The sequence below is a fragment of the Vicia villosa genome, linkage group LG3 (assembly GCF_029867415.1).
Source record: "Vicia villosa cultivar HV-30 ecotype Madison, WI linkage group LG3, Vvil1.0, whole genome shotgun sequence".
Taxonomy (NCBI): domain Eukaryota; kingdom Viridiplantae; phylum Streptophyta; class Magnoliopsida; order Fabales; family Fabaceae; genus Vicia; species Vicia villosa.
The window spans coordinates 208,128,569-208,148,327 of NC_081182.1; the positions used below are offsets into that span (position 1 = coordinate 208,128,569).

Here is a 19,759-nt window from a genome sequence, read left to right on the forward strand (position 1 = left end):
TGAAGAAGAAGATTGAAGTGGTGTTGTAGCATTTTTTTTATTATTTATTTTTTTCAGTTTATTTTTATTTTATTTTAGTCTTAATTCTGTTTTGCTTTATTTATTTATGGTTGCACTTTTCGGTTTTTAATTGTGTACTTTATGGTGGCTCTCGTTTCACCATTTGAACATCTTTAAAAATTGCATTTTTATTATTGTAGTTTAATTGTGTGTTTGGGTGGAAAGTGATTAGCCCAACCTTTCAAAGCATTTTTGTTTAATTTTTCTTGTACAAAAGGAGCTTGAGGAATCAATGGGCACGAACAAGAGTTGATGTTGTGAACACTTCAAGTGGTAATGCATCAAAATTGAAGGAGGAAGGTTCATATCTGAGGAGAATTGAGGTACAACAGGTCCTTCATATGCGTCTAACATGGTTTCATCACGGCCACCCGACCTCCTTTCACGGGATGGAGAAATGTATCCATTTGTTCGGTCATTCCTATCCTGGTATCGCTGATTCCCTTAATCATCTTTAAATCGGCCATTGAGTATTCTTCACTTTAAAGACTTATCCTTCTATATAGAGGGAAATAAGAAAGTGGACAATAAGTATTTCAGAATCAAACCATAAAGACTTATGTAGAAATATTTTTCTAAACTTAAACCATAAAGATGTACAGTCCATTTGTGATATTTTTCAAGATAAAAATTTTATGGTAAATAGAATTTCCATTATATATGAGATTGCTGCTTGACAGGAGTTCCACTAGGAGCATCAGGATCACCATAATAAGCGTAAGGTCAATGAGTGTCATATTTCCAATACCATTTGCAAGACTAATCACTTAAAAAAATATTGATTAATACTTCATGTAATTTTGAAAATAAAGATCTTTACACAATTTTGATATTGTCTTGAACACAAGCTCGAGATGCTTTAGCTTGAGATGTTTGTACACAAACTCAACTTCATGAAAAAGCTTTGTGGAACCCTTGGCTCCACATCCATATTTCCATCCATACTTTTCATCCCTAATATTTCTAACATATGGATCTAACATGTTAGCTGCTACAACATCTATCTTCTCCTTTGCAGTGCTTACTTCCAAGGGATCCTGGGCTTTCAACCTTCTATGCCAAAATGAATCAAGCTTTCCCATTCTGACACCAATTTACTAGTTTCTTCATTCCTTGCTCCTTCTGGTCTCACATGCCTAAAACCCTTGGCATCATTAGTCTCAAGCATTTGGTAGGTATGGTAAAGTTTATGTTAGGAAACATAAGAAGGGCAAGGAGAGAGGGTAAGAAAAACTTGCTGGTCAGTGCTGCACATGGGCTGTGACAGCTGACAACATTTGAGTGGAGAGAGAATCCTAGGAGTGGTCAATAAATGATTGGTGAATGCCACTTTTTTTAGCACGCAGAGATTTAGTGGTTAAACCCACATGGGATAGAATATGCCTCTCTAACAACCTTCTTTCTTCTTTACACTCTTTGCATTTTCCTTGTAGCTAGATTTGACTGATTGTATTGTTTAATCCCATATGAAATCTAGCCTTTCCTTTTCAATAATCAGTCTATTTCCCTTATTTTCTGTGCATTTTTTGTTTTTCTATATTTAAATATTAAAATTATCCTATAAATTTGATATCTAGAGGCTTGGTTACGACTCTGCAGTGAATGGTAATGACGCGAAGCATTATAGAGAATCGTGTGGACACAATAGAGAAGAGGTTGATGAACTTTGAAGGGACAATAGAATAGATACGATAGATGGTGACGAACCAACAAGAAAGACCTCAAGTGACAGTCGAACATATTTGTCAGCTGATTCAGGAACGCTCGGGTCACGGTGGTGAATCCGACGATATAGGAGATGGAAGCGTGGGGAGTGTGGTGTCACGCGAATCTCGACCCAGAAATTGTCGTTTTGTGGGTGGAAATGGATTCCATGGAATGGGAAGTAAAAGAAGGCTCGAAATTCCTATCTTCAAGGGTGCAGATGCATATGGGTGGCTCGTTCGGGTTAAACGATAATCTCAACTGAATGGGATACGGATGTGTGACAAGCTAGATGTAGTTGTGCTTGCTTTGGAGGAGAAACCCTTGAACTGGTATCAATGATGGGAGGAGCAGGCACCATTGAGGACATGGGAAGAGTTTAAGGTGGCGGTAATGAGAAGGTTTCAATTGGGTTTGTTGCATAACCCAATGGGACTCTTGTTAAGTTTGAGACAAAGGGGATCAGTGGTGGATTACATGGAGAAATTTGAGATGCTGGTAACACCTTTGTTAAGTTTGGCTTCCATATTCATGAATGGACTCAATGAAGAGATTCATGCTGAGCTCAAGCATCATGAGAGCCAAAGCCTCACTGATTTAATGGACAAGGCTTTATTAATTGAGGAAAATAATGAAGTGATCCATAAGAAGGGGAGTTCTTGGAGAGATAGAGGATGACCTTTAAGGATTAGAGATCCTGCTGATGTAGGAAGTTCTAAGAAGGAGGGGGAAAGTAAAAGTAGTGGAGGAAATGAGATATACAAGGGTAGGAGGTTAAATCATGCAGAGTTAGAAGAGAGGAGTAAGAAGGGTTTGTGCTTCAAGTGTGAGGAAAAATGGAGTAGGGAGCATATATGCAAGTTGAAGCATATGAGCTTGAAATTGTGTGAGAATAGTAGTGATGAGAAAACAGGAGGAATTGTCATTCAAATAGAGGAATTGGAGGAAGCAATGCCTGAATTCAAAATTCTGCAACTGTCACCGTAGAGTAACACAAGGCTTTACTTTCAATAAATCTTTTAAGGTATGGGTAACTCTGCAGGGGAGGAAGTTGATAACCTTAACTAATTCAGAAGCCACGAGTAATTTTCTTGATATAGAATTGGTAGAATAAATGGGATTGCAGCTGAAGGAAACTCCTCCTTAAGTTATAAAAGTGGGAAATGGAAAGAGGGTCAGGTATCAAGGGAATTCAGGAAGGGTTGAATTTCAATCTGCAAGGGGTTGAATTCAGTCGAAACTTCTTTTTGATGGAGTTAGGGGGAACATACATGGTGTTGGGAATGGATCGATTGGCAAGTTTAGAAAATATTGAGGAAAACTTTGGTGACTTGTGTTTGACATGGGAGCATGATGGTCATAAGCACTGTTTCTTTGGTGAACCGGTCTTGTGCACCAAACAAACTTCCACGAAGGCATTGGTTAAGGCTTTGAATAATGAATGGAGGGAATTTCTAGTGCAATCTAAGCATCCTGATCCAAAAAGAGAAGCAGTTGAATTGGGAGAACAAAAACACGTATTGTGAGAATTTGAAGAAGTGTTCAATTTACCACCAGGGCTTCCACCCATTAGGGAACATGATAATGCTATCCTCCTGAAACCAGGAGCTGCTATTCTAAATCTCAGACCCTATAGGTACCCATTCTACCAGAAAAATGAAATAGAAAAGATTATGGGAGAGATGTTGCAAGCAGGAATCATAAGGCATAGTACCAGCCCCTTCTCTAAGCCAGTTCTGCTAGTAAAGAAGAAGGATGGGGTTGGAGATTTTTTACTGACTATAAAGTATTAAACAAAGTGATTGTACCTAATAAGTTTCCTATTCCTATAATTAAAGAGTTGTTGGATGAGTTAGGTGGTGATGTCATTTTTCAAACATAGATCTGAAATCAGGGTATCATCAGATTAAAATGAGGGAGGAGGATATTGCTAAAACTGCTTTTAGAACCCATAAAGGGCATTATGACTACCTAGTAATGTCATTTGGATTGTAAAATGCTCCCTCAACTTTCCAAACACTTATGAATGAAGTCCTTAGACCATATTTAAGGAAATTGTGCTTGGTATTTTCGATGACATTTTAATATATAGCATAAGTAAAGAGGGGCATAAAAAGCATTTAACAAAAATCTTGCAATTTTTAAGGACTGGAGATTGTTTGCAAATAATAAAATATGTTCCTTTGGGAACAAGAATGTGTAGTATTTAGGTCATTTGATATCTGGAAAAGGTGTGGCAGCATACCCCGAGAAGATTGAGGACATGGTGAAATGGCCCAGTCCTATGAACCTAAAAGGGTTGAGAGTATTTTTAGGTTTAACTGGGTATTATAGGAAGTTTATTAGAAATTATGGCAAGATTTCTTGGACTTTGACTCAACTGCCCAAGAAGGATAGTTTTGTATGGGGTACTGAAGCACAAATGGGTTTTAAGAACTGAAGATAGCCATGACTATTGTGCCTGTGTTGGCAATGCTATACTTAGAGAAGAAATTTATACTAGAGACAGATGTATTTGGAAAAGCCATAGGGGTTATTCTAATCCAAGAGGGAAGACCTATTGCATATATGAGTGAAACACTATCTAACAAGGCCCAGAATATATCAGTGTATGAGAGGGAGCTAATGACCATTGTCTTATCCATTCAGAAGTAGAGACCCTATTTACTAGGGATACATTTCAAGGTTCACACTGACCAAAGCAGTTTGAAACACATTACAGAACATAGAATCACGAGGGAGTAATAACACAAGTGGTTGTCCAAGTTGCAAGGGTATGATTTTGAGGTCAAGTATAAACCTGGGAAAGACAACAATGTTACAGACTCTCTATCTAGGAAGATGCAGTATGGACATATCACAACTATTCAAAGTGATGTTTGGGAAGGGTTGGAAAGAGAGGTTCAGAGAGATGACAAACTGAGGGACATTGTGTAAGGGTTGTTAACCAATCCACAAAGCCATAAAGGATTTCAGTTGAAATGGGAAAGTCTATATCATGAGGAAAGGATAGTAGGTCCAAGAAATTCCCCTAGAATTACTTGGATACTTAATGAGTTTCATGATAAAACTATAGGAGGACATTCTGGTTATCTCAAAACCTATAAGAGAATTGCAAGTATGGTTTATTGGGAAGGTATGAGGAAGAAAATCTGGGAATATGTACAAGCTTATGAGGTGTGTCAGAGGAACAAGTATAAAAACTTATCATCAGGAGGCTTAATCCAACCTTTACCTATTCCCACACAAACATGGAGTGAGATTTTCATGGACTTTATTGGGGGATTACCTAAGGTTCAAGGGATTGACACAATGATGGTGGTAGTGGAAAAATTGACTAAGCATGCCCATTTCTTTCCTAGTAGTCACCCCTATACTGCCAAGATCATTGTTGAAGTCTTTATTAAAGAGGTTGTTAGGCTTCATGAGTTTCTTAGCTCCATTTTGTATGATGGAGATAAGATTTTCCTAAGTAATTTATGGGTTGAATAGTTTAAACAAGATGGTACCAAGTTAAAGTATAGCAGTGCTTACCACACTCAGTCTGATGGCCAAACAAAGGTAGTAAACAGGTTTTTAGAGACTTATCTAAGGTGTGTTTCTAAGTGGTTAGCTTGGGCAGAGCATTGGTACAAAACTAACTACCATGCTTCTCTTAAAACTACCCCTTTTGAAGCTTTATATGGGAGACCTCCCCCTATGCTAATAAAGGGTGATACGCCTTCATTTGTAGTGGATGAGGTTAATAAGCTCACAACTAAAAGAAATATGATGTTAAAAGAGTTAAAGGATCAATTATGTAAGGCCCAAGATGTAATGAGAAGTCAGGCTAATAAACATAGGAGGGAGGTGGAATATGAAGTGGGAGACATGGTATTTCTGAAAATCCAGCCTTACAAGATAAAGAAGCTGGTTAAGAGGCTCAACCAGAAGATGAGTCCAAGGTATTATGGGCCTTATGAGATAATTCAGAAGATTGGAGTTGTAGCCTATAAGCTCAAGTTACATGAGGATACTAAAATGCACCATGTTTTTCATGCATCCTTATGTAAAAATGGTGATACCTTCTGTAATTCCACAACCTCTTCCAAATTGAATGAATGAAGATTGGAAGCTAGAGCTAATGTTTGAGAAGGTTATCAATGAAAGGAGAAATGAACAAGGTGAATTGGAGATTTTGGTGAAATGGAAAAATATAACAGAATTTGAAAATTCATGGGAATTGATGGAGAAAATGCAAGCGGAGTTTTCAGCTTTTATCCTTGAGGTCAAGGATAGTTTTGAAGGGGGGGGGATTGGTAGGTATGGTAAAGTTTATGTTAGGAAACATAAGAAGGGCAAGGAGAGAGAGTAAGAGTAAATTGTTGGTTAGCACATGGGCTGTGACAACTGGTAGCATTCGAATGGAGAGAGAATCCTAGGAGTGGTCAATAAATGATTGGTGACTGTCACTTTCTTGGGCACGCGAAGATTTAGTGGTGAAACTTGTCATACCCCGAAATTTGCCCGATCAATTCATGCTATTTTAATTCATCAAGGGTCAAAATTAAGAGTCATGGGGTTTGACATTCCTATTGTCAAACCCGCGCTCCTATGGATTATCCTGAATTAAAATAGAAGTTAGGATTAGGGAGTATCTGAGCCCAAACATTTGGCCTAATCCAGTCCACCATAAGGTTTGATCCGTTGAAAGTCCATTTTAAATAACTAGTTAATTCTTGGTGCATAATCTATTTTTTGGATTGTTAAGTATTATATTGTTAGTTAGGTGTTGAGTTGGCTTTATTAATTTTAATATCTTCATTACTATTTAACTAATTATTAATTTTAGTATTATTATAATTATTTATTAAGATTAGATTTTTAGTAATATTAGAATTATTATTAGGTAATATTAGGATTAGTAGTATGTTTTTTATTAGGTTTATTGATTATTATTATTGCTAATTTAATTTAATTGGGCAATAGGCCCATTAGGTGTAGAAACCATAAATAGCCTAATATAAAAAAAGGGAAGATTATTGTGCATAAAGGGGGAGACCGAAGAAAAACACAGCGGGAGGCCCTTTTGACCAATTCCAACCCATGTACATGCTGCCTGCCTCCGGTTGACAGACCAATTCTTTATGGTCACAAAAAGGGCAAGAGGGACTCTATTGGAAGCTTGTTACAACAGCACAACGCCAGACAAATCCAAAAAGGAGTTCAATAGTAAAATCAAATGTAACAATTTATTCTTTTTTTCTTGCTAGTTCTTGTTGTTACAGATGAAGACAAAAAAAAACAACAACAGCATCCTCATGGGGTGACCGCCGCGGCGAACAATCAATCTCACTGCCACACGCACGCATCCAATGGCATCCGCCGTCAACGTTGATGACCGTGAAGCCCCTCTCCAATTACGAGTTCCGCCGTTCTGGCCTCGATCCACCGTCCCACGCCATCATTCAGCATACCCAGAACTCACTGTAAATCTCTGTTGTACAAAAGAGATCCTCGCGAGGAAGATGAAGATTGGGGGCGCGGGTCCTTTTCACCTTTATTCACTGATTCTGTTTGTATTAAATTTCTATTAGCATAACAATTATACCAGGATGTCATCGCAGCTTAGTGGTCAAAGGCGCACATCCATCATCATCAAAAACTGGGTTTCGATCCCCGTGTTCAGCAGCATGCGTTTTTTTTCTATAAAGCTTTGCATTCATATAATAATATACAAACATAGGTTACTAACAGATTCAAGAAGTGGCGTGATTGGCAAGATAGGTTGGCTGGTGAGGGAAGGAACTGGGGTTCGAACCCCATCTATGACATTTAATTTTACAAAGCTATTTCTTGCAGATCCCACGCGCGCGCCTCCATACCCATACCATGCATCCTCAGATCTGTGCCATTGGATTGCCACCATCACAAGATCCAACGCCCAGGAGGCTGGGGGCCCATCATGGACTCCAAGAGCAGCATCACACTAGATTATGACCAGGTTTTTATTATATATTTCTCTTATTTTGTATTGTTTATATTTAGGTTTAATTAATTATATTTTGGTTTAGTTAATTTGCTTAGGAACAAAATAATAGGATTAGACCAATAATTAACATTAGGATTATTTCCCGATCATTCGATTATGTCGAGTAATTTATTTAATTAATTTTAATTAATCTTTAATAATCATAACAAAAAAACCTATAAAGGCGTAGTTATTAGGGTTTGCCCGATCCCATTGCCCATTTGGCAAAGAACTTAACTATTTCTTAATCAATTCTCTCCTCGACCCGACTAAACCTATTAGTCGCACTAGACGAGAGATAAAATAATAAAATAATAAAACATTAACCTTTTTTAATTCTCTCCTCGACCCGACTAAATTTATTAGTCGCATTAGACGAGAGATAAAATTATACAAAATTAAAATACATCTAATTTGCTGCCCGCGACGATCAATCTATCGATCTGAGTAACCAGCAATGCCCCTTAATCCGTTAGCTATACTGACCAAATCTATTGGTCACCGCATCTAACGGTGCCATATAAAATCAGGGTTGTACGCCCAAAACATTAAAACATTAAAACACACTAAAACCACCTTACTACGGATTTCCATCCCTTCAAACATTGCGATGTTCACAACTACGATAAGGTAATTCAAAATACCTTCGAACATTCGCATTACAAAACAACTTCAAACAACTTCAAACACCTTCATAATCAATTCTAAGGCGTACAACCCTGTGCCCGAACTACGTTGACTCTGATTCTCCCTAAGGAGATACGTAGGCACTTGGATAACCAAGGCGAGTCCCCCTCCCTAAAATCTCAATTCACTTAAAATCTTAATTTTCGCCCTTTTCACTTTTTTAGCTATTAACTTAATAATGTTAGCCATAAAACTGCCCATTAGATTCAAAGCCAATAGAAAAGGGTTGAGGGTGCCTAACACCTTCCCTCGACCTAATTATAATAACTTACCCTGAATCTCTAAACTGCGTAGGGTTTCCTATTCGCCCTTCAGAATAGGTGGTGACTCTAAAAGCTTATTTTTAGGGCAGGTTGCTACAGCTGGCGACTCTGCTGGGGAAATACACTATAGGTGAATTATTATGCTCCTAAGGCTTGAGAGGGTTTAGGTTTAGGTTTGTGGAAAACGATTTAGATTTTTGGCGAAATTTTCAGGGTTTGGCTAATTCGCCATTTTTAGGGTTTATGATGTTTTTTATAAATATTTAAATTTATTTATTTATTTATTCGCCATTGCATTTATTTACCGCAATTCCGTTATTTACCACAATTCAATTAAATGTTTATTTATTTGAATATGTGTTATTTTATCGTATTTCGGGATATATAAATTGCGTTAAGCCTAAGCGTGGGAATTATAATTAAGACCAGAGGGGAACTATATCGCCTACGAGTCTTGTTATAATTCCACTCAGAGCGGGTTGAATATCCGGAAAGGTCTGATACGAGGCTTGACCTTGTTGAGGACTGGACTTGGTATTTGGCTGATCTCTCTGGGAACCTACCCCTAAAACTCGAACCTCATGGATAAATGAGTTGTTCTAAAATCCAAAGAGACAAAAAGTCTCGGCGGCTACGAACGATCCCTTGAGACCTTCTTGAACATACCAATAGGAAGGGTAGGCACCCTAAGCCGTTACGTCGGACCTATGAACCTAGGGCTTATGTGCTTACGTGCTTATTATATATGTACAATTCATATACTGTGAATGCCTTGCATTCTAATTTTTGCAGGTACATCTACGCGTTCCCTAGCCTTTAGGGATTATATTTTTAAAATCGCATCCTTCGTTCGAAGGACACCTTCGTTAGCATGCGTTCGATTGGCCTCTCGATGGCTATGAGATCTAGTGACTGTCCTGAACGGTCACTCCATGTTTGTTTCCGCGCACCCTCTAACTTGTAGGGTTTGGATTTCCATCTATACGTCTTTCATCCCTAGCCTGTAGGGATTTCATTTCATCCAATAATCGTCCTTATATAGGTTGTGTTCCGCATAGAGAACCTTCCCACGAGGGATAACTTCATTGGTACACGTTGATTGGCCTCTCGATGGCCATGACACTTGGTGACTGTCTTGAACGGTCACCAGCCGCTACCTTCTTCATATTCCCTAATCTAAGGGATTTCCATTGGCGTGTCATAACATCTATCTTGCCAGGATTTTGCTAGGTTCTAATGTCGCCTCTAAGGCTATCCCTAGGATCATATGTTACACGTCTGCATTGCATACACGGAGTTATAATACAAGGAGTCTCTCGCATACGCGTGCATTCGCATTTTCATGCATTCATACATTTGCATTTCTATCTTCACCCGCATCCACACCTACCGCGCTAGCCGGTTTCCCGAATTTCCCGAAGAAAATCAAAAGGATCATAGACTATGGAGAAAGGAGGATAGTTTATCGAGAACGAACTTGGTCTCACAAGGAGGAAAAAGGATGCCTTTCGTCATGCCATGCCTTGTTGTGATAGGATCATAAATACAACAAAGGTTATCATCGAGCAGGGATTAGTTCAACAAAAGAGTTCCCTCATAGATGCACTCAAGGGGTATCTAGTCATAAAAGGGTTCGTCTTAGAACATATCAAATTTACAAGGATGTGTCATACCCCAAAATTTACCTTCCACACTTCTCTCATAACAAGGTTTAAGAACAAACTCCAAAACCTTGCTCACTCAAATGATCCAGTCAACTGATGCAAACTTAAAGGTCAACTACAATCAAAGCATGATCCAAACCATAATCATTGGGCAAACATCAAGCATGGGGTGCATAACCATCATTTGATCAAGGATTGATCATGATTCCATTAATAGAAACTCAGAGATGAACAAATATAAAAAAGGTTCAAATTAGGGTTTCTTAGGAGAAAGTCAACCCAACTTTGACTGGGCATAACTTTCACATGGAACATCAGAAATTCCCCACTCAAAGCCTATTTTGAAGGAAATTGGATTCTCTACAACTTTGTGTCTCACAAGCCAAGACCAAAAATACTTCATTTAAGAGATACAAGGCAAAAGATTACAGGTCATTTTCAAGCATCCGTCAAAAGCAGTTTTTTCCCAAAGAGGATATGATCAAGATAAAAGCTTCAAATGAAAAATATGTTCCAAAGTGGCTTGTAGAGGACCTCTTGAGGTTTCTAAAAAGTATTGGAACTCCCTCATAGCTTAAAAACTGAAGGAGATATGCTTGATCAAAGTTAGGTGGTTTAAAAGGACCAAATGTGAAATAAAGGAGATCCAATTTGAATTTCTTGCAAGTGGGCCTTCATTTTATGACCCAAACTTGATTCATAAGCTTTCCAAAACATATGCCAATGAATCATATCATCTTATTTGATTTTACATGATTTTATTTCATTTAAAATTAATTTTTAATGATTTAATTAAATGAAAAACCAAATATTTGGTAGAAAATTTGTTTTGATTATATTCTAATCAATATTTATGACCAAATACATTTAATTTTCGTGCATAAGTTAAATGGAAAAGATTCATACAAATTGGGCCAAAAATAGTAGCTTAAGATTCAAGAAAACCAAGTCAAATTCTCAAACATGGAAAGATTTGATTCAAAGAGTTTTTGGTTTTTTTCTTGACCTAATTTTATTCCCTATAAGTATACAACATCAAGCACCAGACTAGGGGACGCAAAAATTGAGAGAGAAGCATAAGGGCAAGAACAAGAAAATCACCAAAGAACTTGGATTCGGATTTTGAGTTTTAGGAGGTTTCAGTAAGAATTAAGAGGCGCAAACGCTTCCTTGGAGACTTCTGAACGTGTCTGGATCGAAGCACGACATCAGCACCCCCTGAAATACCTCATATTCGTCAAGGTAAGTCGTTTCAAACTTCTCTTCGATCTGAACAATACAAGCATCTTCATAATGTTTTAATCATATATTCTGGTTGGTATTGATGCTCTGATCATGTCTGGATTGTTTGCTTGGTGTTTATGTGCCTTAAACATGATTTGCCATTAGAGGCCGGTTTGAGTTCTAGGTTTTCCAATTTGGGGTTTCTTATTAGGGTTAAAATTAGGGTTAATTGAATATATGAATGAACTCGCGTGGTTTGGATGAGACGATTGCAGGGGTCGCGAAAGATTTATGTGAAAGTATAGCCTAATCGCTATTTTCGTGTTCTGATTTGCTACGAGTAAAACCGTAGCAATTTCGTAGCTAAACTTACAGGCCTTTAGGGAAACTTGCGAAGAAGATGATGCGTTGGCATCCGTTGGTTGGATCGTTTGAATATTCGCGCGCATGATTTCCATTTAGAGTCTTGTTTTGTATTTGTTGTACTGAAATCGTATTATAAACAAGCGCGACATATGGTTGGAGTGGTTAAGAAGCGTGTCATGGAGGGTGAGGTCACAGGTTCGAGCCTCCCCTCCCACATATTATTTTTCTGAGAATTTCTAGTGGATCCGGTGCGCCTCAGGGCATAACTCCCATCATGCACCCTCACGATCCCACCTTCAATCCTCCATTAACTTCAGATCTAACGCCCCTGGTTGAGTCCCTATAATATGACTCCTCATGGTTACCACATGGAATCAAAACCTTAATTAACTTAATAAATTCTATTTGTTTTGTTTATTTCTTTAATTAAAATGCATATGTTTAATATATAATAATAATTGTATTATAATAAAATAAATACATGATATTTATATTAAATATTTTTAATTTGTTATTCGTGCTGATTAAATCGATTGATCGCTATGGTTAACAATAATTTTAATTAAAATACTATTAAATTAAAATAAAAATCAAGCTATATTCGATTAAATGGCTGCAATCATCTTATTGATTGTGGTGATTAATCCTGCCTCGTTCTATAATTAATTTGTTATTATTTGTGACCGTATTAACCGGTTATGAGCGGTAACAGTATAAAATAAAATTCATAAAATAATAAAATACAATAAGTTGTTATTAGTGATAATCGAATTAATCGATTTGAATTGGTAACGATGCAAATCCTTAATCTTTTAACTATGGTGATCAAACCTATTGATCATTGTGGTTAATTGTGCCAAATCAGGGTTGTACGCCCAAACCCTAATAATTCTAAAATCCATTCAAAATTACAAATTATCAAACTACGATAGGCCATTCAAAAAGCCTCTAAAAAACCAAAAAAACAAATTCAAACTCTAAATGGCGTACGACCCTTCCCGAACTACGTAGACTCTGATCCTCCCTAAGGAGGTACGTAGGCACTTGGCAACAAGGCGAGTCCCCCTCTTCAAAATCTCAATCATGTCATTAAAATTCTATTTGCCACATTTCTTTACAAATCCTGCCATGCAACCCTAATCTTTGAACATTAGCCTTTAGGAAAGGGCTGAGGGTGCCTAACACCTTCCCTCAGCCTGATTATAATAACTTACCCTCAATCTCTTATCTGCGTAGGGTTTCCTATTCGCCCTTCAGAATAGGTGGCGACTCGAAAGCTGAAATTTTTAGGCAGTTTGCTACAGCTGGCGACTCTGCTGGGGACAACACTTTTAGTAAATTATTATGCTCCTAAGGCTTGAGTGGGTTTAGGTTTATGGCTCGTGGTTTGTGGTTTAGGGTTTGTGGCGCATTTTAGGGTTGGCAAATTGCCACATTTAGGGTTTGGGGAAGGTTTATCTTTTAATGAACATTAAATTATTTATTTGTTTATTTGTTTTATGTTTTTATCTGCCTGAAAATATTTGCCTTTATTATTATATACTTTGCTTTGTTTTCATGTCGGTTAAACCCTAAGTGTGGGAGTTAACTTTGAGATCAATAGGGGAGTACGAATCTCCTACGAATCTCACTGATAACTCCACTCGGAGTGGGTTGAGTGTTCGGAAATGTCCAAAACGAGGCTTGACTTTGTTGAGGGCTGGACTGGATACTTGGCTGATCTCTCCGAGAACCTACCCCAAAAATCCGAACCTCATGGATAAAATGAGTCGTTTTAAAATCCGAAGAGACAAAGAGTCTTGGAGGCTACGAATGACCCCATGAGACCTTCTAGAACCCCCCATAAAAGGTTGGCTCCCTAGAGCCCCCTACGTCGAACCTATGAACCTGGGTTTCTTGAAATATTATGTTATATATGTTTTATATATTTTTTGTTGCTATGATTTTTTTTTCTTTTTATGTGTTTGCATGCATCATCTCTCATTTGCATCCTCATCATGTTTTATCCACAAAAAATAGTAAATAAAAAATATGTAATATAAATGTAAAAATATATTCTATTTGGTGAATGTGTAGGAAGGATGAGTACCAAGAAGACCATTGTTCACTTTTCCGTTTCCACTCCGGATATCAAGAAGCTGAAAATAATTAAGGAAAAATTACCATCAAGTGCTTTGGATAGGTTTGTAATCCGCTATGGGAACATTTTGGACTTGCTAAGGGTGAGAGTACAAGAAGAAGCAATTACTGCTTTGGTTCAATTTTATGACCCTCCGCTTAGGTGCTTCACTTTTCAAGACTTTCAGTTGGCTCCAACTTTGGAAGAGATAGATGCTACGTTGGGGTTCTCAAAAATTAAAAAAGAATTCTATACTGGTGTGGGTAAAGAAGTTGACTTTTCAGATTTGGCAAAAGCTTTGGGGTTATCTGCTACGGAATTGAAGACTAATTACAAAACTGATGGGGATGTGCATGGGATCAAAAGATCTTACTTAGAAAATCAAGCTTTAATGTATGCTCAAAAGAAACAATGGGACATTTGTGGACATTTACTAGCTCTTTTGATTTTTGGAGTTGTTTTATTGCCAAAAAATGTTGATTATGTTGATCCCGCCGCTATTCATGCTTTCTCCTCCTTTAAGGTTTATGGAAAAGATCCTACGCCAACTATCCTCGCTAATATTTACTATGCTATTCATATGAAGTACGAAAAGAAGAAAGGAATGCTATTTTGTTGTGTCCACTGGCTATATTCTTGGTTGACTTCTCATCTCTACAAATCTAGTTGCTTTATCAAAGAGCTTGCTAGGAACGAGTGGTCTCAAAAGCTAAGGGCTCTTAAAGCAGATTCTATTCTATGGTATGCAAAGAAATTAAAATCTGATAGGATCATTTACAAATGTGGAGATTTCGACAATGTGCCATTAATGGGGACTCTTGGTTGTATTAATTATAACCCCGTTTTAGCATTGCGTCAATTAGGACATTCTATGGATAGTGAACCTTCCGAACAACAAATAGAAGAATTGATCTTGCATGATAATGGGAAAGGTGCACCAAGAACATTGAAAAGAGTAATTCAAGCTTGGAGTCAGGTTCAAAGGAAATATTTTGGGCCAAAGAATGTAATTGCAAAAGCACCTTACACCACATGGGTTCAAGAAAGAGTTGGGAAGATTTTGCTACCTTTTGTTGTGGATCCCGCATACAAGCCTGATTCTCCTGATCCTGTTCCTCTGTCCATCGAAGAGATAGAAGGAATCAAGGCTGCCCTAGAGGCATCCCAAAAGGAAAAAGAGAAACTAGAACTTGATTTGCATCAGCTTACCAACGAAAAGAGTCAACTACGCTTTGACCTCAAAGAGAAAAATCAAGAACTTCAAGCCATGAAGGAGGAGAATGATAGACAAAGGGGTAAGAGGAAACGTGCAACCGAAGGAGTTCTGAGTGCTAATTTTAATCTGGAAGCACATAATGAGAGGTTGGAACAAGCGGATAGGGAAATTGCAAGGTGGAGAAGGCGTTACGAAAAGGCTTCCCATGACAAAGCAGAATCTGAGAAGAATCTGGAAGCTGTAATCTTTGAATTAACTGATAGGACTAAAGATCAAGAGGATGAAATAAGAGGTCTCAAATATGATCTTCAAGAAGCCCTCAATGCTGGACAACAAGAGCACGCAAGAAGATTAACCACGGAAGAAGAACTTTTACAGCGCACTGGTGAGTACGAAAGAGCATTTCAAGCTATGGTATCACTTAGGGAAGTATTCACAAGACAAAAGGAGGAATACGAGGCAGCCCTGGAAGAAAAAGACTATTGGAAGAGACTCTACACGATTATTTTTACGGCAAATGAGCATGTGAGCATGGTTCCTAAGATGCTTGAAGAATATGAAAAATGTCGCGAGGATCATGATAAGCTAGTCTTCTTGTGTAATGATTTGATCCTGGATATCCCAAAAAGTTTGGAAAGAGCAGAATCCTCTCCCATCATCCTCCCTAAAGTCGTCAAAGAGTTTATGGAGCTTTGTAGGAGCATGGTGGACAAGTTCAAAGAAGACATCCAAAGGCGTTCTTAGCTTTATGTTATTTTGTTGCTTTTATTTCAAGTACTTTTAATTTGATTTATTTTGAGTATTTTTTTTTCCAGTTTCCTTTCCTTTTTGTAAACCAACAATGAAGTGGTATTTCCTTTCAATCAATAAAGTGTGTTTATCTTTTTACATTTACTTATTGTTCCTACAATATTCACCAAATAAATATATGCGAAAAAAAGAAAAAGAATAAAAAGAATAAAAAAAGAATGTATATTTACTATAATAATGTGGATAAGACATGAACATAGCATAAGCATAGCTTGCATATCATGCACATCATATTTATTTCTTCAAAAACATAAGAAAAACTATCTTCATCTCCAGTCACACCATTGCAACTCAACCGCTGATTCAGACAAGATCTCAGAAGAAAAAGGCAATGGAACAATTGGAACAGAACCAAGCCGCCCTTCGTGAGGAAATGACCCAGCTGAAAGGTACTGTTGAAGACCTCAAGGGAGGAATGGCCCAAATGCTGAGCTTCATGAAAGACCTTAAGGATAAACAAGACCAAGCTAAGGAAGTTCAGGAGCAGTATGAAGAAATGCCGAATGATAAAAACCCATTGCTAGGATATGTTAAGGGTCACGACCCTCACAAGGCAAATGCTCACTCTTCAAAAAGGGTTATTACGATTCATGAAGAGGGAGAAGCCTCCCGAGAAGGGTTTATCCCTGCCGTTCAGAAGGAAGGGACATCCCGCACAGTTCACATTCCTGCCAATAATTCTCTTAGGGATGAGGACTATCTGGACCTGCAATATGGGGACACCAATGACACAAATCAAGTTCCCCAACCAAAGCTGAACTCTACTAATTCCGGAGAGGATTCTAAGGACAGCGGACAAATCAGGGCATTGGAAGAGAGACTGAAAGCTGTAGAAGGATATGATGCTTTCGACGTAGACACTTTTGAGATGAGTTTAGTCCCGGACCTGACAATTCCACATAAATTCAAGGTCCCCGATTTCGAAAAATACAAGGGACTCTCTTGTCCGAGGAGTCACTTACGCATGTATGTGCGAAAGATGGCTGCTTATGCTCATGACCAGAAGCTGATGATGCATTTTTTCCAAGATAGCTTGAGTGGAGCATCGGTTGACTGGTATATGCAATTAGAGAAGTCTCACATCCGAAGTTGGACCGACCTTGCTGTCATACCCCAAAATTTGCCCAAGGAAATCTACGGCTATTAATTCATCAGGGGTATTAAAATAAGAGTCGTGGGGTTTAACATCTCTATTGTTGAACTCATTCTCTTATAAACCGCTTTGAGTTAAAACATGGGTGTAATCAACAGGTATCTGGGCCCAATCAGTTAGCCCAATTTATCCTTAGAAGGTTTGATTTCTTTTACAATAATTAATCAAATTTTATTTTATTTTATTGTTATAATTTTACTAAAACCGTTATTATTTATTAATAATAGGATTTAGTATTATTATTAAGCATTTGAAATAAATATTATTACGATTATTATTATTGTTAGGATTATGATAATTAGTTTTTATTCAGGTTAATATTATAATTGTATCAATTTTGGGTTATTAAGTTAATTAGACATTAGGCCCATTGGGTGTGGAAACCCTAATTTTAAACATTATAAAAGAAGGCCAAAATTATTTTCCGGGGAGGAACCCTTGTTCACAGTCTCACATTGACAAAATTCTTATTCTCTCTCAACACAATTTCCCACTGTAAAGTCTATGCCTAAACCAAACACCATAAAACCATTGATTTCTTGTGGCAAAAAGAATATGCAACATGTTCATTGAAACTCAATATCAAAAATACCGAAGCCGCTCCAAATCCGGCGTCGTTTGCTCCAACGGACACAACTCAAAGAATCAACACAAACTCCGAGTACGTGACCTTCTTCTCCGACCATTGACATCGCCGGAATCACGCCCCACTTTCCGCCGTCGATCCATCGTTTTGGCACGGTATTGTAAGATCTCTTTTCTCTTTGATTTGTATTAACTTATGAGTTTTGTTGCTTGTGCTCTCTTCTGAATATTTGTCGTGGATTTTCGACCGGATGGGGCTGTTTTGGGTTGTTTGGTTGTTCTTGATATCAATTGCAGAGAAAGAATAGAGATGGTGAAGGTAGATTTGTTAATTAGTTTATATATTAGGATTTATTAGATTAATTCTATTAGGGCTGATTCAACTTAAACGTGGCTTTTTTTAATTAAGCATTTTCACTACTTTTAATTCAATTCAATAATTATATTTGAAATAAAACTAATGTAGTTACAATAATAGCCATGCTTATCCTCCTAACCCCATAGTTTTTATACACTATTTTAAGTTCTATTAATTAGGTTGATTGTGTTTAAGTTAATTAGTTGTGATTAGTCTAATTAGTGTTAATTGGTTAGTTTAACTCTAATAATATAATACAAAACCATTTGGTTTTACATTCAGATAAAATAACAGTAAGGAAATGTCACGAAGGCTAACGTACTGTAGTCGCCGATAATGTACATACATTCATTTAATTAAGATATCTTATATATTTTAACATGTAATGTTTCTTGGATAATAACTTAACCAATACTAACAATATAAAAATACATAAACATATCAAATATAAAGCATAACAAAAAAATATATAATATAAAAATAATATAAAATATTAGGATTTTATTTATTATTCGTTTTGACTGAATTAATCGGTCGCGATGGTTAATAATCAATCCTTCAATTATTAAAATTCAAATACATTTTATTTTGCTAAAGGTTTTAACCATCTTATTGGTTACGATGATTAGCATATTTCCCCTTATCAATTCGTTATTATTTGTAATCGAATCTATCGATTATGAGGGGTAACGATAAATTAATATAAATCAATAATTAAAATACCTCAATTTGCTAAAAGTGATAATCGAATCAATCGATTAAAATTGCCAGCAATTCTTTACTAATCTGTTAATTATGGTGATCAAACCTATTGATCATTGCGATTAATAGTGCATATTAAATATCAGGGTTGTACGCCCAAACCTCAAAACACTTCTCAAACCTTTCAAAACCACAACATTAGACCATGGATTTTCATCCTTATCAATTAGACAATTCAAAAACGCTTTTCAAAGCACAAACAATTTCAAACACCTTCAATTCTAATCCTAAGGCGTACAACCCTTCCCCGAACTACGTTGACTCTGATTCTCCATAAGGAGATACGTAGGCACTTGGCAACAAGGCGAGTCCCCTTCCCTAAAATCTCAAATTTCCCCTTATTCAATTCTTTAGTTATAAAACCTTAACTTTTAGCCATAAAACTTGACCCTTAGATTCAAAGCCATAGGAAAGGGTTGAGGGTGCCTAACACCTTCCCTCGACCTGAATATAGTATCTTACCCTGATCTCTATACTGCGTAGGGTTTCCTATTCGCCCTTCAGAATAGGTGGCGACTCTCTAAGTTAAATTTTTTTAGGCAGGTTGCTACAGCTGGCGACTCTGCTGGGGATAACTATAACGGTGAATTACTATGCTCCTATAGGTTTTGGCAGGGTTTAGGTTTGGCGCATTTTAGGGTTTGGCAAACCTGCCATTTTTTAGGGTTTGGGGGAAGGTTTATCTTTTTTTAAAAAAATACATATAAAAATAATTTTAATTTATTTTATTTATCTATAATTTCATCTATTTATATCATTTAAAATAAATATTCGTTAT

The 19,759-nt window shown here is 37.1% G+C and overlaps 1 pseudogene; it reads right to left on the bottom strand.

The window, feature by feature from the left end:
* Nucleotides 1-714: 714 nt before the first annotated feature.
* Nucleotides 715-19,759, bottom strand: part of LOC131659836 (serrate RNA effector molecule-like) — a 119,430-nt pseudogene continuing 100,385 nt past the window's right edge.